The 17,102-nt window shown below is 39.3% G+C and overlaps 1 long non-coding RNA gene across 1 annotated transcript in view; it reads right to left on the minus strand.

Moving 5' to 3' along the window:
• Window positions 1-219: 219 nt before the first annotated feature.
• The window catches only part of LOC138756244 (uncharacterized), a 39,591-nt gene continuing 22,708 nt past the window's right edge, over window positions 220-17,102 (minus strand). The window contains exons 2-4 of the long non-coding RNA XR_011352898.1: window positions 3,412-3,473; window positions 497-567; window positions 220-311 (exon numbers count right to left, since the gene is read on the minus strand). This is a non-coding gene — a long non-coding RNA (uncharacterized lncRNA). The remainder of the gene's footprint in view (window positions 312-496; window positions 568-3,411; window positions 3,474-17,102) is intronic.

A 17,102-nucleotide genomic window follows, 5' to 3' on the forward strand; every position in this document is an offset into this window, starting at 1 on the left:
AGGATATATGTATGTCTGACTTCCCCCTCTCTGCTTGACTGCTCAGAGAGAAGGTAATGGAAGTAAAAGACACAAGATTTGGATTTACAGTGACAATCTTTTTGATTTACTGATTCCAATATGTATTCTGCATGTTGCAGGATCCTAGTTTCCATTTTGGGATAAATATTAGTTTTGTAACTATTCATAAAAAAATTGAAAATGGTCAATTTGTGGGCAATGTTGATTTAATATCAGCGCAACAAACTGGACTTTAATGGTACACTTAATTCCTTGTTTTTGAAATGCACAGAAGAGGATGCTTTCAGCACCTGGGTGATTTAAAAGGATTAACAGTTAGTTACAGATTAGTTGTTGATTGATTTCTCACAGAGTTTTGTTTCAAGCAAAATAGAATTTGATGGTTCCAGACTAATTTTTTCTTAATAATAACATTGGTAGCAATATCATACAGTTTGCCTTGACATCAGGGTTTCTGCATTTTCCAGTTACTCACGAATGTCTTTATCCTCTCTGAGTGCTATAATTAGTGAAAGAAACATCACATGGTACGAACAGAAGGGAAATCTGGAAATGAAAAATAAGCAAGAGAAGTAGAAGGGATGAAACGTCTTCAATCGTCTTCAGTCATTCTTCAGCTTCCAGTACAATGAGGGACAAGGTTTGGCATTGAATTTTATTGGGCAAATAGTTCACCGTCAAAATAGCATGCTTCTGAAACTTGCAACATCTGCAAAAATTTGCTGTGCAAAATTGTTGCACCTTTATTTTTAAATTAAGTTTTAAAATTTTGACAAACAGTTTGGCGACAGGTTCTTTCGGCCCACAAGCTTATGCTGCTCAATTAAACTCAATTGCCCTACAGCATACATTTTGAATGGTGGAAGAACACGGGAGCACCCAGAGGAAATCAATGCCCACACAGGGAGAAATATAAACTCCTTACCAATAGCGCAGGATTTGAACCCAAGTCCTGGTCACTGGCACTGTAACAACTTTGCGCTAACTATTACATTAACCCTGCCATCCCTATGCTAACTGCACCACCCCTACACTAAGTTTGCTGTCTCTATGCTAACTGTGCCACCCCTATTCTAACTGTGCCACTCCTACCCTAAGCGTGTTGTCTCTATGCTAACCATACTGCCCCTATGCTAAATGTTTCCTTTAAAGACTGCAAGGATAAGCTAGGGGACTACAGGCTAATGAGCTTAATGACAGTCATGCATAGTTAATAGAGGAAATAATCAAGAAAGTTATCAGATGCTGGGGTCCAGTGCAATACACACAAGTGCTGAAGAAACTCAGCAAGTCATGCAGCATCCATAGCAAGTCAAAAGCAGTTGATAGCTGCGTCTGACATTTTCCTGCTGAAAATTACTTGGACGCGTGAGGAAAAGAGGGTGGAGGGAAGGAGAAAGAGGAGGAACACAGGCTAATAGATAAGAAGTAACAGGTGGATACAGCTATTGTGCGATCAATGACCACTAGCAGACCCAAAGAGTCAAAGGCTTTATTGATCTGATTTGTTCAGTAGCCTTTGCTCCTTTCTCCAGCATCAGATTGAAATTGAAATATATTCTTGGTGAAATTGATTTGAGAGAGTAATGGAAAATAAATTTTAAAAGGGCTGGAAATCTCACAATTCAGATCATTCAATGACCTTCATCTAGTTCTCTCTCCACAGAAGCCACCTGATGTGCTGAGTATTTGAGTATATGTTTTTTATTTCTGATTTCCAGTGTCTTTAGCCCTGTGCTTTGTGCAGAAAATAAATTAATGAATCCCTTCATGATTGGGTTTAAATATTATGACTCACACAGAGAAGATTTCAAGATCAATGCTTGGAATAGGACAACATTAGAGCTGTTACAATTCTGCATAGTATACCAGAGCAAGGGAGGAGCTACTTATTCTGGGTTCTTGCTTGTGATCAATAATATGATATCATTTTCTGGTAAATGCACATCTGCTAATTGGATTTGTGGGGGATGTTATCCTTGTGTCTGATAGTTGAGGTCTGGGGCTCCCCTGATAATGATTTATGGGTCTCTTTTCATTAGAACTGAAATAAAACATGTAACATTCTTGAAAGATTTGATGTAGTAAATGCCAAAATGCTGCTTTTTTTTTTGCTGATGGACCTTGGAACTTCAGATCAGTTTATGGACAATGAGCCAATTTTCTAGGAGTGAGAGGATAAGAAAGTTTCTAACTAAAAATTGTAATGGAACTGTGTTAATATTAATCCTTAGTTTAATGTTAAAATTGTATTTTATCTAGATTAGGTTTAATAAATTAGTTTTGGGTTGTCAGGGAAACAAAGACAACACATGGTTCTTTGTATCTGGTAGCTGGCTTCAGCATCATCAAATGAATTTACATTTTAAATGCTTTTGGCCACCGAAGCCAGTTTGAAAGATGGAATGGCTGCTGATTGCATTTGAAGGAGAAGAGATGAAAGAGTTTTATGATAGTTCTTGAGATAAATGGGACAATAGATTGTTTGCTTCAGAGTACAAGAAGCTATTGTGTTAGTAAATTCCAGACAGGCCTGAACTAGGAGAGAACCATCAAACAAAGTTACTTTGATTCTGTAAATAAGTGGACTTAGATGCTTTTAGCACTTGTGTCAAGAGACTTTATGAACATCAAAGACAGACATGATGTCATATACCATGTGACATGAGAGATTTGGAGAAATATATTATCAAATTTAGACATTTTTGGATCAGTTCAGAAGTCGCTGTGTGACACGAGTTGGAATCTTGTGAAAGACAGGGTTGAATTACAATTATTACAATAGGTGCTGTTAGTACTACTAATAAAATGGGAATACAGTAAATAAGTGGATTTCAAAATAGAAACACATTTTTTGACTGATCTTTTGAAAATAAAGAGTGCAGTCTCATTATGCAAGAAAACTCCGTGATTCTTAGAAAGAAAACTGAAGAAGAAGAAAATTTGACCTCCCGGAAAGACAGCGTTAATATTATCCTATTCACAGGAGATACAACGTAAGTGGCTTTTAAATAAGGCCACTTCTCATTTGTGCCCAGAAAATGGTCACTTCTGTTGGAAGAAATCAGAAGATATGATATTTAAAAGCACTTTGAAATTAAAAAAATTTAAGACCTTCAAGCAAGACCAAAATGATGCTGAAGTTTTAAAAAATGACATTTAAGAGTTTGGGAGTTTAACAAACACACAGTCACGCGCACACGCACACACACACACACACACACACACACACACACACACACACACACACACACACACACACACACACACACACACACACATTAACATTCATACATTGTGGGGGTTTAAATTTAGAGTTTAAGTTATAGGTAAGTAATAAATGTCATGCTATTATAGGTCACAAAAAAAACACAATTATTTTGAATTTACCATTGTCTGGTGAATTTTTTCCATTGCTGCTCCTTTGTTAGTGTTAACAATCTCTTTAGTCCCTAACAAAAGTAAGAGAGTTGTTAGTTCATGACAAAATACTGTGTGTAGAATTCTGAACCATAGTGTGTAAACTAAGCTAAGGGTACATGATGGTGGTTGTTTTCCTTGCCATATGTGGGAAGAAAGAACTGAATCTAAAGAACTAGAAAAGGATTTAGGAATAAAAATAGGTAATGCTTGTAAAAGATAGAGAAATTTAAGCAAAATATTCATTTTAATTGAATTAATATGACCATTCATTGTAATAATTAAGGGTGACCATCCTAATAGTAATGGTCTAATCAAATTAAGTAGTACCAGAAAAATATTTTCCAATAAATTTTTGTTCTTTCGTCATGGTAATTCCTAAATATTGGAATTGATCTTCCACAATTTTTATCAGGAATTTAGAATAAATGGCAGAGAAGCCTTTAAATTAATTTACTATTATGCAAATTTAACCTGTCTCCCATTATTATTTCTCCATCATCATTTTCTACTCTCACCTCTCTTTTACTCCTTGAAGAAGCTTTTTGAACCTTCTCTGATATTTGTTTGCTAGTCTACTTTCATACTTAATCTTTTCCCACCTTATGAGGGTTTTAGTTGGAGCTGAATCCTCAGCCAAATCAACCATGATCTTACTAAAGGCAAAGGATGTTTGATGGGTCAGATGGCCAAGTCCTGCTCCTATTTCTAATCTTCCTATAGACATAGCATGAGAAAATAGAGTTGATTCAGAAGATCACCATTAATCATATTGATGGTAGATCAGAATCTTCACATTTCTGCCATTTCTTAAAAAGCAAATGGGCCTTTTAATAGTTTTCAATTGCTTAGAATCAGATATCCAAAAGATTATGCCTGTCTTTCTCCTTTCTATCATTTTCCTTCACAAATACAGGATCTCACTATTTGCCTTTCCATGGAAATACATGGCTTTGCATTTTTCCTATGGTTACAGTGAAGAGCAGAAAGTTAAATCTGATGGATTAGGATTTTACATAGCTTCCAACCTGCACTATAAATTTGACAGGAGAGTTAGATTTAGGCCATTCTTTTAGTTACTCTATAATTCTTGTTTAAATAAATATACTGTTAAAACCCCTAGTATCCAGTACCTATGGGGATTGGTAGATGCAGGATACGTGAGTTTTCTGGTTGCTTGAGACTCACTCATACCATGCCTAACTAAAGCAACAGCATTAACAATTAACAGTTTAAAAAAAATACAGTGCAAAATGTAAAGTAATTTGAAAAAATCAGTAGTTAAGAGTTAAGGGTTATGGGGATAAGGCTGGAAAGGTGTACTGATGGTAGTGATTAGCCATGATCTGTAAAATGGCGGTGCTGGCTCGACGGGCCGAAGGGCCTACTCCAGCTCCTATTGTCTATTGTCTATTGTCTATAATCATGTCAAATTTCAGATTTATTGTTAGAGTACATGACATCACATACAACCCCAAGATTCCTTTTTCCTGTGGGCATGGCAGATTGACCATTAAATGGTAGTACAAAAAATAAACTGAAATATGTAATCATGCAAACAAATGAAAGAACTGTAACCAGATAACAAATGTAAACAAACTAAGTGGGCAATAGAGAGAGAACAAAAGTAAATCAATAAAGTGCACAAATGAGTCTCTGATTGAGTTTGTCATTGAGGATTCTGATGGTGGAGGAGTAGCAGCTGTTCCCGAGCCTGGAGATCGAGTCCTGTGGCACCTATGCCTCTTTCCTGATGACACCAATGAGAACAGAGTGTGTGCTGGGTGGCGTGGGTCATTGATGATTGCTGCTGCCCTCACATGGCAGCATTCCCTATATGTACTCAATAGTGGGGAAGGTTTTGTCTGCGACATCCTGGGCTGTGTCCACTGCCTTTTTGAGGGCTTTATGCCCAGGGTTATTGGTGTTCCCATGCCAGACTGTAACTCAGTTGGTCAGCACACTTCTCCACTACACTTCTGTAAAAATTTGCCAGGGTTTCCGATGTCATACCAAACCTCCACAAACTCCTGAGGAAATAAAGGCGCTGAAGTGCTTTCTTCACAACGCCATTGGTGTGTTTGATCCAGGAAAGATCTCTCGAAATAGTGACTCCCAATAACCTAAATTTTCTCACCTTCTCCACCTCCGACACCTCAATGATCATTGGATTGTAAACCTCTGGCTTTCCTTTTCTGAAGTCAACAAGCAGCTCCTAAGTTTTGGTGACATTGAGTGCAAGGTTATTGTTGCACCATTCAGCCAAGTTTTCAATCTCCATCCTGTACGCTAACTCATCCCCTTCCTTAATACAACCCATTACCATGGTTCATCAGCAAATTTGTAAATGGTGTTTATGTCATACCGATCTACACAGTGGTAGGTGTAAAGTGAATAGAGCAGGGGGCTAAGTTCACTTTAATCAGGTAATTCCTGTAACTTACAACATATAAATTTAAATTTAAATTCAAACCCCTGTCACTTGCACTGTATCAGCATTGTGCTAACTGCTAAGCTAGCCATGCCATCATCAGAATTAACCCCTACACCACCCCCCCACCCAATATTCAGATAAAGCCTTACTCATATACTTAATAATGTACTAATAAGGATGAAGATTTACCAGGTAAGGATAAGGAGACACTTTAATAGAGTCACTCCAACGGTGTGTGACATCAACCAGCTTTTCATCCAGGGTGATGTCATTTTATTCAAATACAACTTCATTCAAACTTTATTCTAACAACTTCTACAAGCAAACATAGCCAAAGCCTTTGGTGGCATATTTGTGTTACTTCAGAGAATATTTACAATTTTAAACTTTTATTTACATTTTTATTTATTTATTCTAATTGTTTTTATTTATTTTTGTCTATTTTTTTCCAGATGTTTGAGGTTTTCGGTTGCTTAAATCCCAAATAACTTGAGTTTTACTGAACATAACAATCAGAACTGGACTGAAAATTGAATCTGTTCTCTTAAATTCAATAAATTCTACTCCTTCTCAACCTTATAGTTCCAGGAAGAGAAACTTTCAGAATATAGACATAATATGAAAAACACATGCAGTTATGGAATGGAGTTGCGTAATAAATAAAATTCATCCATGCAATAATATCATTCCAATCCAGGTGCTCATGTTAGAAAAATGAAGTTGATTTTGAGGACATAAATCTTATCTCTCTTGCAAATATACACTTCTCCTGAGAATTCTCTTGTTATGTGTTTGAAATCTTTCATTCTGTGAAAGGTTTTTGGACAGTAACATCAGAAGCAAAACCTATGTTTCTTTTCCTTGGTTTCATTCAGTTCCTGTAAGTTTTCAGCTGAAATTGTGACCAATGTACACACAAATTAATCAGTGGTTGGCAGAGGCAAATGACAGTTGCACACAAGGACAGAACGGGGCATACACAGATACCCCAACTGGTTGAAGAACTTTGGGAGCAGTTGGAGAAGGGATGGACAAAGCCATATAAAGATTTTCATTTTGTTTTCTCTGTATTGAACAGTCAGTTTGTTTCCAGTTCTTTGATTGTTTACATGCTTTACACTGTGTACAGTTTATTTTTTATATTACCAATCAGTGGTAATTTTGTGGCAGCCACAGGAAAAAGGAATCTCAGGGTTGCATGTGATGTCATGTATGTACTCTGACAATAAATCTAAATCTAAACCAGAAAACCTAAAATCTTAACATAAAGAAGAGCCAGAACAAATGTCAGTGAATAGTATGCACATGGTAAAGTCAGATATTCAAAGGTTGTTTCCTGTTTAACAACCATTCTTTTGCTCACTTTTCAAAAACACCACCTTTTGCCTTTTTATAGAAATGCAGTCAAGGCTTTTTTTTTCATTTATCTCATGTAAACAATCTAACAACAGAAAGTGAAAGGATTGCAAATGTTGGAATCTTGTCCAAACAATGAGAAGTTGGTGGGACTCAGCAGATCAGGCAGAATCTAAAGAGAAAAATGGGCAAAAAAGGCTCAGGGCCCAATATGTTGACTGTCCATTTCTTTCCACTGATGCTGCCTGAAATGCTGAATCCTGCCAGTTCCTCTTTGAAAGATGAGTCAGGTTTCATTTGACCAGGCTTAAGCTTCACTTTTATCTCTGCTCCACAATCCCTCAGCCACACTAACCTTTCACAACATTGTGAATTTAATTAATTTCAAAGCTTTACTTCCATACCCATCCTGTGACATTGAGGTGTCTACTTATTGTGACGAGGCCTTAATTGACAGGAGCTGACCCCTTGTCTCAGAAAACTCTGTAATCCTTTAACCGATTGCACTGAGACGATAGACCTCAAACAACCAAAATTCTGTGGTGCATGTCTCCAACCAGTGGAGAATGAGAACAATAGAATAATGATAGAATTCAGAATTTCATTCAATCCATAATTTAGTACTATCTCTTTGTTAAACCATTCCTTAGCCAAATTTGTACATTCTTAATTCAAAGTCCACTTTTTTCCCCATCAAATTGCTATTCAATTTCATTTTGAAAGCCCTAATGGACTTTCATTCTGCCACCCTTATAAGCAGTGAATTCAAGATCATCACCACTCTTTGCACAAATGGGTTTTCCTCAACATCCTGTACCTTTTATCCATTAAAATATCACTCTAAATCTCTATTGACATCAAATCTGATGTGATAGCTCGATACCACACTCAATCAATGATTGCCTAAATGTCAAAGATTGTCTCATCTCTGGAATTCAGCTTTTTTGTACCATTCATGAAATCAAATGTGGAGATTTTAATATACATTACTGCATCTAATTGGAACACTGTGAGGTTATCGTATCCCTTTATTCCCACATGATTTGCTTTGGCTTCTGAGCATCAGAAAAAAACCTTGTATTTGAATAAATGCAAAGAGCAAGCAATGTGGAGTTGGTGGGCCAATGCTCACAGATGGTGGAGAGATGGTTAATGAGGTAAGAAGAACAGGACCACGATTCAGGGTAGTCAAGTCATCACGAAAGAGTATTGATCAAGGGGAACATTTTGAAGAAAGTGGCAACATTATGAGAAAGGGAATTATGGAGGAAAGACATGACATACACTGGACCTCCTCTTCAGGTCCAAGTTAAGGCAAGTGACTGAAGTGATAGTTGTGGGAGAACTTTAGGTCCAATGACCATATGTCCATCAGGTTTAAAACAGCTATGGAAAAAGGTAGGTATTGTTAGGTCTGCTTTGTTCATGAATGAGTGAGTCAGACACCAGACTGAGTCAAAATCAAGGTTCTTTGTTCTTTATTACCGGATTGTAACACTTGTTAGTTGGAGAAGGCGCATTCTGCCGTTATCAGCAAGTGGTGTTTTTTTTATACCTCAGGATACGTACTTAGTAAATTATCATACCATTACATTGTCCAATGAATAAACTGTTGCTATCCTTCTCTGTTAGTCTGCTGCACATCATTCTTGTTAGTGCAAAGCTTATCTTGAGTGTACAAGGTCACATCTGCATTCTGTTACTCCATAGTACTGGGTGACTCCTTCTTCGGTCCCATCTCATGATGTTTTTACCTTACAGTATGGACCACAAATTAAAGGCCTTAATTGGAGAAATGCTGATTTTGGAGCAATTAGGCAGGAAATTGCAGAAGTAGATATGGAGAGGATGTTTGCAAGTAAGAGGATGGATGGAAAGTGGGATGCTTTTATTGGTGCATTAGCAAGAGTTCAGGCACTGCATGTTCCTGTTAGGTTGAAGGGCAAGGGTGATAATTTTAAGGAACTTTGGTTGACTTAGGGATATTGAAGCTCTGTTCAGAAAAAAAAGGAGGCTTATGTCAGATTTAAGTGTCTAGATCAAGCAAATCCCAAGATGAGTAGAGGAAGTGTTCGAGTATGCTTAAAATTGAATTCAGCAGGGGCAAAAAGGGAACATGAGATGGAGCTGGCAGACAGGATAAATAAGAATCCAGAATATTAAGTGGGAAAGGATAGCTAGGAGAAAATTTGTCCCATTAAAGATTTACAAGGCCGTCTTCCTGTTTTGAATGAATACTCTTTACTGTGGAAGAAATCATGGAAGCCAAGAAATTGGAGGAAACAAGTGCTGAGGTGCTGAACCATATTGGAACAGGGAGGAGGTTTTAGCAACTTTGGTGCAAATGAAAGTGGACAGATTCCCAGGATCTAATGAAATGCAACCTCCTTTCTTGTGGGAAGCTAGGGAGGAAACTGTGGAGGACCTTGCTAGGATGTTTTCATCAATTTCTCTGCCTCAGATGAAGTCCCAGTTGATGAACTAGACAAAGACGATGCAGTCAAACAATAATCATGGCTTTTATTAGAATAAATTCATGGTACAATAATGAAAGACAATAGGTGCATACACAGTTATATCCAAGAGGAGTGTCCTCAACAGTAGAGATAATGCACAGCCAATGTTAGTACAGCAAGGCTCACCAGAGGGGAGACAGGCAGCTTGGCAGACATTCATCACAGTCTCCCCCCAGCAGAAGAAGGGTTAAAATCAAAAGGAGAGCTGCTAAGAAAGACTGAAGCAAACAATACATGGATACCATATTTGGCATTGAGAATACTCTAACAGTATCTAGCAAACAATCAAAATATAATGAGATGTTTTATGAATATGTCAGCCTATCAGGTTGTTTACGAATACTGGTGCTTCTTCTCAAAACAGGTGGCTCCTTTGCAACCTTGGGAACTGGTACAGTTCCTGGGTCTGTAGTGTGGGAAGGACTGACTTCTGGACCCGCTCCAGAATCACCTGCGTGAGGCAATGGAGCCTCAGCATGGCCATCTGAAAGCTTTCTAGGGGTCACAGGCTGGGGGGAATCACAAGCTGGGGGGAGGGGTGAGCCCAATCCCTCAGGCTCACTCTGAGCAGGGGTGTGAGGAAGGGGCCAGATCTCTTAGGGGTACAGTGTCAGTACTCCCATCTGGGAATTAAACATGAGTGTAGTTGGGGTTGGTATGCAATAGCTGAACTGGTTGGACTAGGGGGTCTGTTTTACACGCCCGAGCATGGATCTTCAGCAGCACGGTTCCAGGCTCAGATAAACAGGCTGGCCAGTCCATCACAATTCCTGATTTCCTAGGAAAGGCAAACGTACGCTCATGAGGTGTTTGATTTGTTGCAGTACACAATAATGACTGAATAAAATGTAACGCCTCAGGCAGCACCTCCTGCCACCAGGAAACAGGGTAACCATGCATTTTTAAAGCAAGATTAACAGTCTTCCAGACTGTAGCATTAGCCCTTTCAACCTGCCCATTGCCCTGTGGGTTGTAGCTAGTGGTATGGCTGGTGGCAATCCCCTTCCGTAGCAAGGCTTGCCGCAGTTCAGAGCTCATGAATGGTGAGCCCTTATTGGTATGAATGTATTTGGGAAAACCAAAAATGCTGAAAATGCTGTCAAGTGACTTAATGAGAGATGCTGACGGGATGTCAGGACAGGGTATCGCAAAGAGAAACCTGGAATATTCGTCAATTACAGTAAGGAAATATACATTTTTGTTGTTGGAAGGTAATGGTCCTTTAAAATCTAAGCTAATCCTCTCAAAAGGTTGGGTTGCCTTGATGAGAGTGGCCTCCGGAGCTTTGAAGTATTGCGGTTTGCAATCTGTGCAAACGGGACAGCTTTTAGTCAGTTTCCTGACTTCTTCCAGAGAGTAAGGAAGATTGTTAGCCCTTATGTAGTGGAAGAATCTCGTGACTTCTGGGTGGGACAGTCTGCTATGGATCTCTTTGAGCACCTCCAGCTGAGCACCAGCAGCAGATCGTGACAATGCGTCAGAGGGATCATTTAACCTGCCTGGTCTGTACTAGATCTCATAATTATAAGTTGAGAGTTATATTCACCAGCATGCCATCTTATCATTCTTGATTTTACTTTTGTGTTTAGTACTGAACATGTAGGCTACAGATTTCGGATCAGTGACAAATTTTCTGCCAGCTAGAAAGTGTCTCCAGTAGCGAACAGCTTCAATGATAGCCTGAGCTTCTTTTTCTATGGCAGGATGTTTTAGTTCAGGTCTGCGTAACGTGCGGGAGAAGAATGCCACCAGTCTGCCCTTTTGATTAAGGGTTCCTGCCAAGGCACAATCTGAGGCATCAGTTTCCACTTGGAATGGGACATCCTCATCAATGGATGAGAGTGCAGCTTTGGCAACATCAGCTTTAATTCTCTCGAAAGCCTTCAAGGCCATTGGAGAGAGAGGAAAAGATTTAGTGTCAAACAGAGGGTGTGCCCTTGTGGAGTAGTCCTGAACCCATTTGCAGTAATAGGAAAAGAATCCCATACACTATTTAAGGGCTTTTGCTGAGTCTGGGGGTGGTAACTTTTTAAAAAACTTTATTTATTCATTCAAAATAGAGATAATAAGTAACATATATAACAACAAACTAAGCATGAACGATATAATTTATATATAAAAGAAAAAAAGAAAAAGAGAAAAAAAAGGAACCCCCGCCCCCCCTTTCAGCCAACTCTCCTAAGGAGAGCCATAAAGAGAAAAAAAATTAAAGAAAAATTAACCATACATATTAAGATCTAATCAATATAAATCAAAATGTAAATATTCTGAATATAACAGCCACATTAATAAAAAAACTATAGTTATCACGTGAAACATATGTGATTTTTTTCCATTATTAAACAATATTTCATCTCATTATGCCATCTATTAATATCAATCAAATTCGTATCTTTCCACGTACTAGCAATACATTTTTTCGCTACAGATAATGCTAAATATACAAAAGCAAGTTGAAATTTTTCTAATCCCAGACCTTTCAGAGGTTGCAAACTACCCAATAAAAATAAATACTGTCGGATCTAAAGGTATTTTAATATTATACAGGTATTCCAGAGACAATTGTACTTTCTTCAAAAAAGATTGTATATACATATATTTATATATATCTATATATATATATATAGATATATATCTATATAATAGATATATATGACCAAACTGCATGAAAAAAAGTTCCAACAGTGTTACCACATCTAAAACACAAATCTGGTTCATGAAAACCATTTTTTTTTTAGCTTTTCAGGTGTTAAGTATAATTGATATAAAAAAATTATAATTAATCATTGCATAACATGCATTTATCAGTCTAGTTACACTATCATAACAAATATCTGACCAATCATCCTCAGAAAAAATAAAACCAATCTCCTTTCTTCTTTGGCTTGGCTTCGCGGACGAAGATTTATGGAGGGGGTAAATGTCCATGTCAGCTGCAGGCTCGTTTGTGGCTGACAAGTCCGATGCGGGACAGGCAGACACGGTTGCAGTGGTTGCAGGGGAAAATTGGTTGGTTGGGGTTGGGTGTTGGGTTTTTCCTCCTTTGTCTTTTGTCAGTGAGGTGGGCTCTGCGGTCTTCTTCAAAGGAGGTTGCTGCCCGCCGAACTGTGAGGCGCCAAGATGCACGGTTTGGGGCGATATCAGCCTACTGGTGGTGGTCAATGTGGCAGGCACCAAGAGATTTCTTTAGGCAGTCTTTGTACCTCTTCTTTGGTGCACCTCTGTCACGGTGGCCAGTGGAGAGCTCGCCATATAACACGATCTTGGGAAGGCGATGGTCCTCCATTCTGGAGACGTGACCTACCCAGTGCAGTTGGATCTTCAGCAGCGTGGATTCGATGCTGTCGGCCTCTGCCATCTCGAGTACTTCGATGTTGGTGATGAAGTCGCTCCAATGAATGTTGAGGATGGAGCGGAGACAACGCTAGTGGAAGCGTTCTAGGAGCCGTAGGTGATGCCGGTAGAGGACCCATGATTCGGAGCCGAACAGGAATGTGGGTATGACAACGGCTCTGCATACGCTTATCTTTGTGAGGTTTTTCAGTTGGTTGTTTTTCCAGACTCTTTTGTGTTATCTTCCAAAGGCGCTATTTGCCTTGGCGAGTCTGTTGTCTATCTCGTTGTCGATCCTTGCATCTGATGAAATGGTGCAGCCGAGATAGGTAAACTGGTTGACTGTTTTGAGTTTTATGTGCCCGATGGAGATGTGGGGGGGCTGGTAGTCATGGTGGGGAGCTGGCTGATGGAGGACCTCAGTTTTCTTCAGGCTGACTTCCAGGCCAAACATTTTGGCAGTTTCCACAAAACAGGACGTCAAGTGCTGAAGAGCTGGCTCTGAATGGGCAACTAAAGTGGCATCGTCTGCAAAGAGTAGTTCACGGACAAGTTGCTCTTGTGTCTTGGTGTGAGCTTGAAGGCGCCTCAGATTGAAGAGACTGCCATCCGTGTGGTACCGGATGTAATCAGCGTCTTCATTGTTGAGGTCTTTCATGGCTTGGTTCAGCATCATGCTGAAGAAGATTGAAAAGAGGGTTGGTGCGAGAACGCAGCCTTGCTTCACGCCATTGTTAATGGAGAAGGGTTCAGAGAGCTCATTGCTGTATCTGACCCGACCTTGTTGGTTTTCGTGCTGTTGGATAACCATGTTGAGGAACTTTAACGGGCATCCGATGCGCTCTAGTATTTGCCAAACCCCTTTCCTGCTCACGGTGTCGAAGGCTTTGGTGAGGTCAACAAAGGTGATGCAGAGTCCTTTGTTTTGTTCTCTGTACTTTTCTTGGAGCTGTCTGAGGGCAAAGGTCCGGGCAGAGGGTAGGCGGCGGCAGCCCCGATCCGGGCAAGAAAACCAATCTCCACGGACTGTTTAAACCTCGAACATTAAAAGTAGCAAACCTCAACTTTGACTTATCTACTAATATTACTAATAATATCGATATATAAAAACTCAAATCAACATAAAAAGGCCCTCCAATCGGAGAAAAAGAAACCACAAATTAAAGACTAAATAAAGTGAAAATGAAAAGAAAATAGAAAAAAAGATAAAGTAAAAAAAAACCCAAAAAAACTACTAAAAGGTAGTAATCCCTAAACCAAACTTGGGTGGGTATCACCCAGCAGTGGCTGATGACTAATAGAACATAGAGCAAATTTCTCCCTCCCCAGCCAAACAAAGAATAACAACAAGATATCATAATGACATAAAAATAAAGTAAGAATAAGAAAATTCTTCTATTCATCCAAGAGATTCCAAACTCGGCGACCCCATTTCAAGAGAAGTTAGACTCTTTCCATTCCCATTTCTCCCATTTCTACCATTTCTTCCATTTCCAGAACAACCAGATTTTTCTTTAGGAGACAATTGTGGACTACGTCTTTGTTCTCTTACATCTGGCAACGAATCAGCAAAAATCATTGCTTCACGCTCATTCTCAAAAAACCGAGATTGATAGTCTCCATAAAACACCTTCAATACCGCTGGATAGCGAAAAGTAGACTTATAGCCTTTACACCACAAAACTTCTTTAACTGGATTAAATCGACGCTGACGCTGAATAACCTCTTGATTCAAATCGGGATAGAAAAAAAACTCTACTATTTTGAATCATTAACGGAGCTTGTCGTTGTCTCACATTTTGCACTGCTAGATGAAATTTTGTTTCTCTGTCCAAATAATTCAAGCATTGAATTAGCACGGGTCTCGGTGATTGACCAGACAGAGATCTTCTTCTTAAGGGTCTATGAGCTCTTTCCAATACGAAATCTTCAGAGAAAAAAATCTTGCCCCAATATTTGTGGGACCCATTCTGTAAAAAAATGAAGAGGATCTTGATCTTCCATACCTTCCGGCAAACCAACAATATTCACATTATTCCTTCTACTTTGATTCTCCAAATAGTCTAATTTCCTCTCTAATTCCTTCTCACGTTCTCGCAATTCTTTAATGGATTTTTCCACCTCCATCACTTTTTCTGTATTAGAGGCCACTTGCTGTTTACATTCCAAAAAAGCAGACTGAAATTTTTTTAAATCTTCAGAAAATGCTTCCACACATGCATTAACTGTAGTGAATTCTGACCTCATACTATCTTTCTTTTGAGCCAACTTTTGCATTATCGGCTGAGTGACAGTATTTAACAGATTAAATTGTAATTCAGAAAGACTCAACCCTGCTTTCTTTAACGTAGTGACAGAACCAGGTAACTGCAGCTCCTGCTGCAGCTTAACAGCAGGCATTTTAACAGTCTTACTGCGAGTCTGAACTCCCAGCAACAACACCCCGACCTCCTCTGGAGATTGATGCTGGTCTCCCCCCACAACTCGCTGTTGTTTCAAGAACTCACGGATAAGATCGAGCTCTTCAGGTTGGAGTACTGTCTGAGTGGTTTCAAACAATGGAGTTATTTTCCTGCATGCTCCCTCTGTTAGAGTTGGCAGGCAGCCAGAATCAGGATCCACTTCTTGGGAACACGCACCTTCCTCCTGAGAACGAGTAATTCCAGCGATATCCTTCTCCTGGTGAGTAGTATTCTTTTTTTTTCAGCTCCCACAGGCAATCTTTGTGGTTTAGTCACAGAAGAAATTAAAGCTGAAGTTGTAGCAGGCTGTTTAGGCCCTAAATCTTCAACACTCCGAAAATGTCATTTCTTCTACACTTGAGGTTTAATCGTTTTACCATTTAATGGCCATAAAAGTTCCTTAATACTTTAAACTAAATTTTTTAAAAGTTTAAACTGGAAAACAAAGAGTTAAAAATGGGTTCTTAAAGGTCTGGCCAGAGAGGTTGAGATTACATGTCTAGTCTCTACATCATCTTGCCTTGCCCCCGTGGTAACTTCTTAAGGGGGGGCCATTCTTTCTGGGTTGGGTCGGATTTCGCCCTTGCAGACAATGTAGTCCAGAATGGGTAGCTCTGTCGCACTGAACACACATTTGCCCTAGTTAAATGTAAGATTGGGTTCTTTAGCTGTTGTTAAAAATTTCTTTAAGTTGTTGTCATGCTCACTCTGTGTTTTCCCACAGATAGTGACATTATCCAGATAGGGAAACGAACCTTGTAACTCATACGTTCTAACAATCTTATCCATTTCCCTCTGAAACACTGACACACCATTAGTGACCCCAAAATGTACCCTTTTAAACTGGTATATCCGCCCATCAGCCTCAAAAGCCATACAGGGCCGTTCCCTTTTCTTAATGAGGATTTGGTTTGAGGTCAATAGTGGAGTACACTTTGTATTGCGCTATCTGATTAATCATTTCATTGATGCGTGGCAGGGGGGAGGCATCCAGGTAAGCGTAACGGTTGATTGTCTGGCTGTAGTCAATAGCCAGTCATCTCTTATTGTGATTTTTCACGACTACCTCTTGGGCCCGCCACGGACTCTTACTCGGTTCAATTACTCCTTCTTTAATCAGTCTCTGGGTCTCTGCTTTGATAAACTCATGATCCTCTTTGCTGTAAGAATGGCCCTTAGTGGCAATTGGCTGACACTCAGGGGATAAATCACTGAAAAGGAAAGGAGCTTTGATCTTTAATGCAAACAGACCGCAGTAACTAGCGCTGGAGATGGTAAGTGTGGGTAGTGGCCCACCGAAATTTAACACCACACTTATCATCTGAGATTGAATATCTAACCCCAGTAACACAGGGGCGCAGAGCTCTGGCATAATAAAGAGCCACATATCAGCAAAGCAATGTCCCTGCAAATTTAAAGTAACTTTACACTTGTCCTGTACAGTTTTTGTAAGTTCACTACAAGCCATCGATATTTTTCGGTTTGCTGGATATCTCCGCAAATTTAAGGCTCTGGCAACTTTCTCATGGATGTAGCTGTCAGTTCTCCCTGAGTCTATTA

This window comes from Narcine bancroftii, chromosome 3, assembly GCF_036971445.1.
Source record: "Narcine bancroftii isolate sNarBan1 chromosome 3, sNarBan1.hap1, whole genome shotgun sequence".
Taxonomy (NCBI): domain Eukaryota; kingdom Metazoa; phylum Chordata; class Chondrichthyes; order Torpediniformes; family Narcinidae; genus Narcine; species Narcine bancroftii.